This window comes from Neoarius graeffei, chromosome 8 (genome assembly GCF_027579695.1).
Source record: "Neoarius graeffei isolate fNeoGra1 chromosome 8, fNeoGra1.pri, whole genome shotgun sequence".
Classification (NCBI taxonomy): domain Eukaryota; kingdom Metazoa; phylum Chordata; class Actinopteri; order Siluriformes; family Ariidae; genus Neoarius; species Neoarius graeffei.
Window position 1 is genome coordinate 39,559,852 of NC_083576.1, and position 12,566 is coordinate 39,572,417.

Sequence of the window (12,566 nt, forward strand, 5' to 3'; positions counted from 1 at the left end):
CACCAAGAGGAGTCCAAGCCACCCAAGACCATCCTTCCTCCATGCTGCCTGGTGGGAGCCACTATTCTAGAGGTTGAGACGCTCGTGCAGAAGGCCCTGGAGCAGGACCCCAGTGAAGGTAACTCCAACAACATTCCTCGTAACCATCTGTTTGTTCCCTGTCCTGTGCGAACTCAGGTGCTCCAGTGAGGTCATGACTCCAAGCTGGCCTGTCATCCGGGAGCCACCTGAACCCTGGCTCTCACCCAGTAGCACTTTTGGTGGCCATCCATCAAGGAGGACATCCAGGAGTTCATGGCATCCTGCAACACATGCTCCCAGAACAAGACAGCTAATCGACCCCCTGCCGGCTTACTAAGACCCCTTCCAACTCTGCATTGACCTTGGTCTCACATCGGCCTGGACTTCATCACAGGACTCCCCAACTCAGGTGGCAACACATGCATCCTCACTGTTCTTGACCATTTTTCTAAGACCATCCATTTCATTCCTCTGTCCAAGCTCCCCTCAGCCAAAGAGACTGCAGAACTACTCATCCACCACATTTTCCACCTACATGGTCTGCCTACCGACATTGTTTCTAACTGGGGTCCTCAGTTCACTGCACAGTTCTGGAGAGCCTTCTGCAAACTCATTGGAGCCACCTGTAGTCTCTCCTCAGGCTTCCATCCACAGATCAACAGCCAGGCAGAACGGGCGAACCAGGCTTTGGAGGTTGCCCTCAGGTGCATGGCGTCCAGGGATGCCAGTTCTTGGAGGAAGTACCTACCGTGGATCGAATATGCACATAACACTCTCCCTTTCTCTGCCACAGGTCTCTCTCCATTCCAGTGCTCACTAGGTTACCAACCACCACTGTTCCCCAGCCAAGAGGAGGAGGTCACCGTACCCTCAGCCCAGCTCTTTATATGCCGCTGCAGGAGGAGGTGGGCATTGGCCCAGAGAAGAATCATTCACTCCGCACTCACATCCAAGAGGCAGGCTGACAAACATCGCTCCAAGGCACCCACCTACCGAGTAGGTCAACGAGTTATGCTCTCCATGTGCCACCTGCCACTTAGGACTGTCTCTTGCAAGCTAGCACCCAGGTTCCTTGGACCCTTCCTCATCAAGAAGGTAATCAACCCATGTTCTGTTAGACTGGCATTAACACTCACCTTGCGACGTGTTCACCCTACCTTTCATGTATCTCAGCTTAAACCTCTTGTCTCTAGTCTTGTTTGTTTACCTTTTGCCATGCCCTTTCTTCCCTGTATTAAATCATCTTATTTATTGGATTACTGTCTGTGTTCTGCATTTGGATTCGAACTTCACCATACCTCCACCCACCCTAACAAGTTAATGTTATTCATGTTAGCGTAACTCTGTTTTTACATCCTAACTAACAGTGTCCAAGTTAACTAGCTATGTGTAAACGTTAGCTGTGGATAAGGCTATGGCAACTTGGCGGGCAAAGCCATAGAAAGTCATTTGACTAACCAAACTGCACAGCTATTGCAACATTACCACTAGCTCTAAAAGCACAGACAACTTCACTGCAAGCTTTCTCTTGCAATAAAACATTTATATCCCTCAATATGCTTCCACAGGTGATACGGTGAGTTTTTGTAGGCCGTGCTGTGGCTCATTTTAGGCAAACAAAGCAAACATTTAAAATGAAATGACTCTTTATTCCTTTCAGAAACCTGAAACATGGGTTCTAGTTATGGCCCATGAGTGTGTGCCTTCTCCAGAAGAACTGCCTCCTTCCATTCTGCCATCAACTGATCGTGTTCAAATAATGTTGCTGAGAAATCATTGAACTTGATTTTATATAGTCTATAAAATAGTGACCCTAGTGATTACTGATCGGCTGTCTCAGTGTCACCTGCGAAAAAACCAATCATGTACTGGAAAAGAAAAGAAAAAACATCCACTTTCAAAGATGCTTCATAGTAACAAGTAACAAGGACCTTGATAGAAATGTAGTGGAGTAAAAAGTATGATATTTGTCTTTCAAATGTAGTGAAGTTAAAGTCATAAGTTTCCAAAAAAAAAAAATACTCAAGTAAATGTACTTCATTATTGTCCACCTCTGTTGTGATGTCATTTTGGAGAGTTGTTCAGGCTCTACACTCCCCAGTGGAAATGATTGGGTATGCTGTGCCATCTGATCTCTGGGTGGAGGAGTTGGTGTTTCACGATTCTGAGCAGTTTGCAAAAGTGATGGCCAGATGAATCCAAAACTTCGAAGCATGTATCGAGTATTCAAGGATGTGCCAAATGAAACCCCATTTTGAGGCATGTATCAAGTTGCATAAAACTATGTAATATCAAATGAGGTCTCGCAGAACAAGAGTGACACTCCTGGTTTGTCTAAAGTGTTGAGTACTAGATATACAGAAGTGAAGCACCACGATTCAGGGGTTGTTTATGTGTAGAATGGCATGTTGTAAGCGGACATGCTGAAACGTTTTATTCTACAACTATAAAACTGGACGCAAGATACACTACATATAATAAATCTGTGCTTAAATGGCAATTTGGTCTCATTTCTTTGTATTAAAATTTAACTATTGTCTCACAATCTGTTTTTGGGGGTGTATTTCACAGGTATCGCTGCTAATTTATCCATTTACAGGTAAATATATTATATAATTTGTCATGTTAGAGTAATGTTATTTGTGATAGCTTTAAGATTGAGCCAGCAGCAAAAAGAAGATATTCACCGGTATGGCAACATTTTACAATTCTATCGACTAATAAGGTAAAATGTGATGTATTTTGTATTCTGATGGATTATATGTAAGCATAAATCCCATTACAGCTTCAATATTTACAGTATATTTTTAATTCCCAAGTGATATTTAAAAGAGCCCAACATTTCTAGATCAGAGGACCCTTTGCAATACCTGGCAAAACAGAAGGGCCCAAATTTATATCTCCTTGCTTTGAAAATTTTGTGTACCCTGGCCTCTTCTGGTCCTTGTGCACATGTTTTTTTTTTCAAAAGTGGGTCAAACTGTTTCAAAAAAAAAAAACACCACAAAATCATCTTAGCTCTAACACTGTGGAATAAATTACATTACTTAATATAATTTTTCAGTCATTAAGCACATAAATCCCACATAATTATTTGTCCCACAAGCACATAAATCCCCAAAACACATCAGTCCTACTGTCAGTAATGACAATGAGAATGACAACACTAGCCAGACTACAAACATGGACACTCAGAACTACAACTCCCAAAAAGCACAGCGCCCCCTGTCACCGGCCTATTAACATCAGCTGTCATTCATTCCACTAATCACCAGTCATGCTACTTAAGCTCCTCACTCACACACCTTCAGTGTGAAATATTGTTGTGTTTCTCCAGTTCATAACAAGCCTTTCATTTTCTGCCTGCCTCTTGTATTTCTGACCCTCACTTTATCTCTTTGTTTACGCTACCTGTCTTGTCTCCATTGCTCTGTTGACTGATTGACTGACCCTTGCCTGCTCCCTGACTACACTTTCTGTCTCACGATTTGGCTTTGTTACCAGTTTGCACCCTGCTCTCCCCAGCGCATACATCTGTAAGTGCCTGCACTCTGACAGGATACTTCGCCTATCATGAATGTCGTAGAAAAGGCGAAGCAAACTGCATTGAACGCTCAAGGATGACTTCTAGGAGAACATCAACAGATGCTTGCTGACCTCAACACCCAAATGGTGTTGCTCACAACTGTGACATCGCAGGCCCTCCTAGCAGGTCCAGAGGCTTCTCCCAGTCCTGCCTTACAACTTCCCATTCTGGAGAAATATGCTCTCGCTTGTGAGGGATTCTTACTTCAGTGCTCCATGTACTTCTTCACTATGCCTCGTCTTTCTGATGAACACAAGATCACTAAATTTCTGTCTTTCCTCACTGGCAAGGCATTACAATGGGTAAGCACTGTTTGGAAAAATGGTGGTGAGCACATAACTTCGTATGAACAGTTCCTCAAATTGTTCAAGAGAGTGTTTGACCACAAACCCAAGGGAATTGAAGTCAGCGAATGTTTGTTCACTATCTCTCAGGGATCTTGAGGAGTCACTGAGTATGCTCTGGACTTTAGAATGCTAACAGCAGCCAGTGGATGGAATGACCCAGCACTAAAAGCTGTGTTTCGCCAAGGTCTTCATCCTGAAATTCTCAGTGAACTGGCATGTAGAGATGAACAATTAATGCTGGACTCCCTCATTGACCTAGCTATCAGACTAGATCATTTGTTGACTCACCATCCCTTGATTAAGGAAAGCTCCAAACCTGTTCCACCTTCAGAGGACACTACACCCATGGAGGCTCCCCACACTTGTTTGAGGCATGCAGAACGTGAAAGATGGAGGAAAGAGGTTCTTTGTTTTGACTGTGGGAGTTCTGAGCATCATATTAGTCAGTGTTTCATCCATCCATCTTGCACCAGCCTAGCTGAAAGCCCAGCCCACTCGGTGAGTCCGGTGAGAAAATTCAATACGAAATCCTTTAAAGTTCCAGTGTTGTTAAAATTGGCATCCTCCACACACATTCTGTCTGCTTTTGTCGACTCAGGGGCAGAGGGGAACTTCATCAACAGCACGATCATCCTGAAGTTCGACCTGCCCACAACCCCTCTGCAAAGCCCACTCAGCATCAGAACCATCGATAGGAGACCAATAGGTGATAGTCTTGTCACTGCTTGTACTCCTCCCATTCACATCCAGGTAGAGGCACTTCACTCGGAACTCATCTCCCTCTATGTGACCACAACCATTAACCATGACATCATTCTTGGTTACCCCTGGTTACAGCTTAATGATCCTCTTATTTCTTGGTGGAATAAAGAAATTCTCCAATGGTCTGACACCTGCTTTCAGAATTGTCTCTCATGTCCCCAAATCAGTCTTGCCTCCACCTGTCAAGAGTCCACAGCCAGACTCCATGAAGAGTGTTCCTGAGTGCTATCTGGACTTGAAAGAAGTTTTTAGCAAGGGGAAGGCCTGCAGGCTACCACCGCACTGACTTTATGACTGCGCCATTGAGCTACTATTAGGTATGTCACCTCCACATGGTCGCATCTATCCCTTGTCTCAGAAGGAACACTCTTCCTTGGAAGAATATATCCAAGAGGCCCTTAAACAGGGTTACATCCATCCTTCAAAGTCTCCCATGTTAGCCGGCTGCTTCTTTGTGGATAAACGGGGTGGTGGTCTCCAGTCATGCATCGACTATAGAGGATTAAATCAAGTCTCGGTCAAGTATCCTTATCCTCTTCTTCTTGTTCCCTCCATACTAGAACAACTCTGATCTGCCAAGATATGCTCCAAGCTCGACCTATGCAGCACCTGCAACCTCATCAGAATAAAGAAGGGCAATGAATGGAAGACTGCCTTCAGCACAACCACCGGCCATTTTGAGTACAGGGTAATGTCCTATGGCCTTTCTTTGGCATCTAGTGTGTTCCAGTGTTTAATCAATGATGTGCTAAGGGGCATACTAGGCAAGTTCATGATTGCCTATATTGATGATATTTTAATCTACTCTCCTGATGAAAAGAGTCACCTGGAACGTGTCCGAGCCATCCTCCAGTGCCTGCTGGCCAACCATTTCTATGTGAAGGCAGAGAAATATGAATTCCATCAGTGATGTATCTCCTTCTTGGGCTATATCATCAGTGCAGAAGGAGTCAACATGGATTCTGCCAAGGTGTCTGCCATCATGTCCTGGCCAGCACCCACATCTGTTAAGGACCTTCAGCATTTCTTAGGCTTTGCCAACTTTTATCGCTGTTTCATTAGAGGTTTCAGCATGATTGCTGCTCCTCTGACAGCCCTGCTTAAGAAGGGACCTGGAAACCCTCAGCAGAAGAAGCATTCAACTGACTCAAGCACACTTTCACCTCAGCTCCAGTTCTGCAGCACCCTGACCTAGCCAAGCCATTCACGGTGGACGTCGATGCATCTGATACTGGGGTAGGAGGAATCTTATCTCAATGTTTTGGTGAAAAACATGAGCTCCACCCAGTGGCCGCCTTCTTTAGAAATTTCTCTCTGCAGAGATGAGGTTTATGGTGTTGGGAACAGAGAGTTACTTGCTATCAAACTAGCCCTCGAGGAATGGAAACACTGGCTGGAGGGAGCCATGCATCCCTTCATGATTCTGACCAATCATAAGAACCTCAAATATCTTAAAAAAGCAAAGAGATTAAATCCACGTCAAGCCAGATGGGCACTTTTCTTCACTCATTTCAATTTTACTATCTCATTCCACCCCGGCTCAATGAACACCAAGGCAGATGCCCTATCCCAGGGGTGTCAAACCTGATCCATAAAGGGCCGTGTGGCTGCAGGTTTTCATTCCAGCCATGCAGCAGCACCCTGATTTGGCTTATTCAATCAACTGACACACCCACCCTTTAATCAAGGGTGGGTGTGGCTGCAAGTATTTGACTGTGTGAAGACAGTTCAGTTGATTGAATGAGCCAAGTCAGGTGTGCTGCTGCATGGCTGGAATGAAAACCTGCAGCCACAAGGCCCTTTATGGATCAGGTTTGACACCCCTGCCCTATCCTGTACCTTTGACTCATCACATCAAGATTCCATCACTCACCCCATTCTTCCATCCAACTGCTTTGTTCAATCTATTACCTGGGACCTGGACCAAGAAATAAAGAACTCTGAACCACAGACAAGCCCTATCAATCTTCTGCCAGGCCTTCTTTATGTCCTGAAACATCTCCGAGGTCAACTCATCACTTGGGCTCACACATCACTCACCATGGGACATCCTGGCAGCCAATGAACACATCAGATGCTCAAGAAAAAGTACTGGTGGGAGAATATTCTCACAGAATTTAACCAGTTCATCACCTCCTGCTCTGAGTGTGCCCAAGCAAAAGTTCCCAGAACCCCTCCTGCCGGTAAACTGTGTCCACTCCCAATACCTCAGAGACCCTGGTCCACCTAGCCATTGACTTCATTACAGATCTCACCACCTCCCAAGGCAACACCACCATCATGGTAACCATTGACAGGTTCTCCAAATGCATCCCAATACCTGGCATCCCTACAGCTATCCAAACAGCAGAATTATTATTCCAACAGGTATTCAAGTACTATGCTATCCCGGAGGATATAGTCAGTGACCAGGGCCCCCAGTTCATCTCACAGTTTTGGTCTTGCTTCATGGAACGATTAGGGGTGTCAGTAAGTCTCATGTCTGGTTATCACCCACAATCCAATGATCAAGTGGAATGGGCCAACCAAGAAATCGGATGTTTTTTGAGAATCTTCTGTATGAGGAACCAGGGGGACTGGTCTCAATTCTTCTCATTAGCTGAGTATGCACAAAACTCACTTAAACACTCTGTGACTCAACTAACACCTTTTCAGTGCATACTCTAGCTTCTCTATGCCTTCATAAAAAGGGTTTGTTTACAGCACTCATTGGATTGACCAACACACAGTAAAATGGGAAAGTCCAAGGAGCGCAGTGCAGATCTGAAAAAGAGGATTGCAGATATACACAACTCCAGAATATCTCTTGGAGCCATTTCTAAACAACTGCAAATTCCAAGATCAGGTCAAACAGTTGTATCCAAGTTATTGTGAGGTGTAATCATTTTGCCAAGCCACTTTTCTTCAAGAAAACCCAAACTGTCACCCTCAGCTGAAAGGAAATTGGTTTGGATGATCAGGAACAACCTGGGAACCACCATGGTACAGCCCTGCCATGAACTGGAAGCTGATGGATCACTGTCTACAGTTCAGATCACCATGGACTAAGAGGCTGCTATCCAAGAAATCACCCCCCACTCCAAAATTGACACCTTCAAGCTTAACTAAAGTTTGAAGCTGACCACATGGACAAAGAAAAAGCCTTCTGGAGGAAAGCTGTATGGTCAGATGAGACAAAGATTGAGTTGTTTGGCCACAATGACCACCATGTACAGAGGGACACCGTACCAGCTGCTGGTGGTGGTGGTAGCAGCATCATGCTCTGGGGCTGTTTTACTGCCAGTGGAACTGGTTCATTGCACAAAGTGGATGGAATAATGAAGAAGGAAGACTACCTCAGAATTCTTCAGCATAAACCATCAGAAACTTGAACACTACTTGGGATTTGGGAGTTACGACAGGACAATGAACCCAAACACACATCAGAGCTGGTTGTGGAGGATAAAGCAGGCTAATATTAATCTTAAAACAAGTCCTGACTTCAAACCTATTGAAAATATATGGACCGTGCTTATAAGTTGAGTCCATGCCAAGGGAAAAAATACAAATTTAATTGAACTCTACCAATTCTACCATGAAGATTCATGAAATATCCAACCAGAATTCTGCCAGAAGCTTGTTCATGGTAAATAAAAATGTTTGGTCAAGGTGAATCTTGTGAAGAGACATTTTACTCAAATATTAGGTGTGCTGTATGTATATTTTTGACCCTGAATTGATTTTAGAAAACCCAAAGAAAATTAAAACTTGTGGACCAAATTCTAGTGGTTTATTTATTTATTTATTTTTTACTTATTAAAGTTGTATGCTGTACATCTCTTTTTTGGTGGCAGACCGTTCAAAGAAATTTCTGAAAGCCCAAATATTGCCATGACATTCATATCCAAGATGACATCCATGTCACTGTATGTAAACTTCTGACCATAACTGTAAGTAAGATGGGACAAAAGGGAACAAAGCAACCAGAAACTGAGAACTCCTGAAACCAACCCCCCCCCACACACACATTAAATTTATATTAACTAATTATGGACTGGAGTCATGTAAGGAAATTAAGATGTTGGTAGAATGATGTGGTTTCCCAGAATGAGGCAGTTTAAGTGTGTAGAAGATACAGAATCTCAAGGAAAGGGTGAAGCAAGTAGAGGAGGATAACAAAAAAAGGAAGAAATACAGAATACAGGTTGGGGTGCATTTAAAATTGTGGCAAATGAAAGCAACTGTAAGAGATAAATGGGTCAATTCACATACACATCAGGGTCAGTTAGAATGGCAGGGAACTAATGAGAATTCTAGTGCTTCTATTCCTGCAGCCACCAACCACTCCCCCCCCCCCCCCCCCCCCATGTGCCTGGAGCCTCGCAGAGGAAGATGGACATGACACCTGCTGGCATTCACCCAAAACTCAACCCAATGCAGAATTTGGATATGAGTTGCTATTCATTCCCTCCCCCTCTGCCTCCAGAAACAGTGTCTGTGTCACCCTCTGTTGGTCAACAAGTGTATGACCATAATCAACTCATGGAGAAAATTGAACAAGGTGAAAGCTCCACTCAGGTAGCGACATTTACCCCAGTGTCATCACACACAAGGTCCTACAGAATAAAGAAGGACTATGAAGATCTCCAAATGCCCATGGTGGCTGTTGCAGGACCACAGGGGCCAATGATGTTTCATAGACCATGGGATCTACAAGAGATTATGCAGATGACTGCTGAGATCAAGGATTCCAGACAGCATGGTGGTCCTAAGTGTGCCAAGGAACTTGACAGCTTCTGTAAAACATACCTCCCCATCAGCCATGATCTGCGCCGAGTGTTTGCAAAGAAACTAGGTTTGGACTTCAGCAAGATCCAGGACAAGTTTCCTGAAGAAGAAGAAGAAGAAGAGTACACAAACCACCCAGATTGGATGCATGCCAGTAACCAAGCCTACCGAGAGTTCATTAGTGGATTGCAGAACATTGTCAGAACGAGGTTTTCAGTCCAAATGGACATCTCACAAATAACCTGGAAGCAACAGGAACATAAGACAGTAACACAATACCTGCAGAGACTGACCATAGTGCATGATGCACACTCAGGGCTTGAAAAGCTGACCAACATGGCGAACAGAGGGGATGTAAAACCTTATGAAGCCCACTTAATGCTTTCCTCAGTGGCCTGAACCCTGATATAGCCAAGAAGGCCAAAGATGGATGTGTCATGTGGGAAGTGTGCAAACTTGCCAAGGTGGAGAGACATGCAGTACATGCAGAGAAGAGGTTGAATGAGAAGATGCAGCAAAAACAGAGAAAAAAGGATGACAATCTTCACTAGGCTCTGCTTACAATGGTGCAAGCTACGCAAGCAAGTCAGCAGCATGGAAGGGGCCAAGGAAGAGGTCAACAGCACCAAGATGGCTGCTTGATTTGTGGCTCACTTAATCACTGGCTTGACCAATGTCTGCAGTATTGAAGTGGTGAGGGTCCCAAGATCACGGAGATGGCGGACTGACTGACAGTCCTAGTCACTCAAGCTTCTTGCAATGAAGAATCTGCTTTGCGCTCACTGCTTGCCTGCACAGAGACTAAGGAAGTAAACAAGTAGGTATATATGCATTATACACTGATGAATTATACTTGATAATGCCAATATTTTCTCTAATTGTCCTTAATAAGCTTTTAGATTTCTTAATAGATTCGGGAGCAGGACATTATGTCATTAGATCCTCAGAGTTTTCCACACAGCCAAAGATCAACAGCTGATCCCAGACCACTGTGAGTGCCTCTGGACAACAAGTCCTCTAGAAATTTACTGAGCCACTCCTCTGTAGATTGGGTGAGTTTGAGACATTTAAGTTTTCAATTGTGTTGTCCCATTGTTGCCCAGTAAATTTGCTAGGGAGAGACTGAATTCACAGGTTAAGCATAAATCTCCTACATACCCCAGATGGGTTACAGGTAGTACAAATCCCAGATGAGGAGGGCACAATCATGACAGTGGTTAAGTTAGACCAGGGGTGCCCAAATTGATCCATAAAGGGCCATGTGGCTGCAGGTTTTCATTCCAGCCATGCAGCAGCACACCTGATTTGGCTCATTCAATCAACTGAACTGTCTTCACACAGTCAAATACTTGCAGCCACACCCACCCTTGATTAAAGGGTGGGTGTGTCAGTTGACTGAATAAGCCAAATCAGGGTGCTGCTGCATGGCTGGAATGAAAACCTGCAGCCACATGGCCCTTTATGGATCAATTTGGGCACCCCTGAGTTAGACCCATCTCCACCCCTTTATGTGTATGAGTGGAGGCTGGCACTCTCAGATGTTCTGAATATGAATCGGGAGCTGGTTGAGATGGCAAAAACATGCACTAACCTAATTAGTACTGATTATGTGCGACCAGAAAACTTACATTGCTCCACTCACATGAGCCACAGGCACCCAGATGTTAAATTTGAGCAAGACTGGTTGAAGCAATGTAGGGGATATGAGAAACTGTTATTAAATAAGTTGTTTTGGAATAGCCACAGGTGTGCCGTGTTTGTATAATCACCAAATGATTATCAACTGGTGTTTAGTTCACACATGATCCTGCACATGTCATTAGTAGAACAAGGGGATAGGTGGAAGGATTTGGGCCCATGGGTGTTGAAGTGTGTAAATGCAAGTGATTGACAATATACCACTGATCCAAGAGTACTGTACAGTAAAAACATGAATGCATTTCAAACAAATCTGGATTTCATTGTCTCTGTAAAGAGAGACATAGTGTCAATTGTTGAAAAAAAAACTGTGCCAGGGATGTGGTCAGGATGGCAATTTACTAAACTTACAGTTGATTCCCCATGTTTACCAGAGGTTCCTAAACAGCTTTGGGCACAGGGCAAACATGATGCAGGGCTAATAAAGGGTATTGAGCCAGTGGTGATCATCCCAAAATCTGATTTTAGACCTTGTAAGTCCCAGTATCCCCTGAAACCCAAAGTCATAGAGGGCATTAGGCCCATGTTCAATTCTCTAAAGGCAGCAGGGGTCATTGTAGATTGAAGTTGCTTGGACACACCGTGTCTGGCTTGGGTATGTCTCTGAGATCAGAAAGAATCACAGCCATACAAAATATACCAAAACCCCTAACCAAGAAGCAAATGATGTCATTTTTGTTTATGTACTCCTATTGTCATGTATTTATTCCTAATTATGCTATTCTTGAGGCTCCCCTCAGTTCACTGATCCATGGCAAGGGCCTACAACCTCATGACAAGGTGACATGGACCACTGAGGTGAAAGATGTGTTTGTAGAGCTTAAATTAGCTCTCCAGAGCACTCCCACACTAGGGATCCCAGACCTCACTCGTCCTTTCGTCCAGACAGTCGATGAGAAATCAGGATGGATGATGTCAAGTCAAGTTTATTTGTATAGCGCTTTTAACAATAAACATTGTCGCAAAGCAGCTTTACAGAATTTGAACGACTTAAAACATGAGCTAATTTTATCCCTAATCTATCCCCAATGAGCAAACCTGTGGCAACGGTGGAAAGGAAAAACTCCCTCAGACGACATGAGGAAGAAACCTCGAGAGGACCCAGACTCAAAAGGGAACCCATCCTCATTTGGGCACCTCATTATGATGTCAGTATTACTACAATAGCATGGAGGTAAGTTACAACCAGTTGCATATTATTCTGCTGAACTTGACCCTGTCACAGTGGGACTACTGCTGTGTCTCAGAGTCATTGCTGCAGCTGGAAAGGCCGTGGTCACCTCCTGAGACATAGTGGGCTATTCAGAGCTCATGTTATTGGTTCAACATGCTGTTTCTGCTCTTCTCCTAGAAAAAAAAATCTCATCTGTCAGCCGTTCACTGGC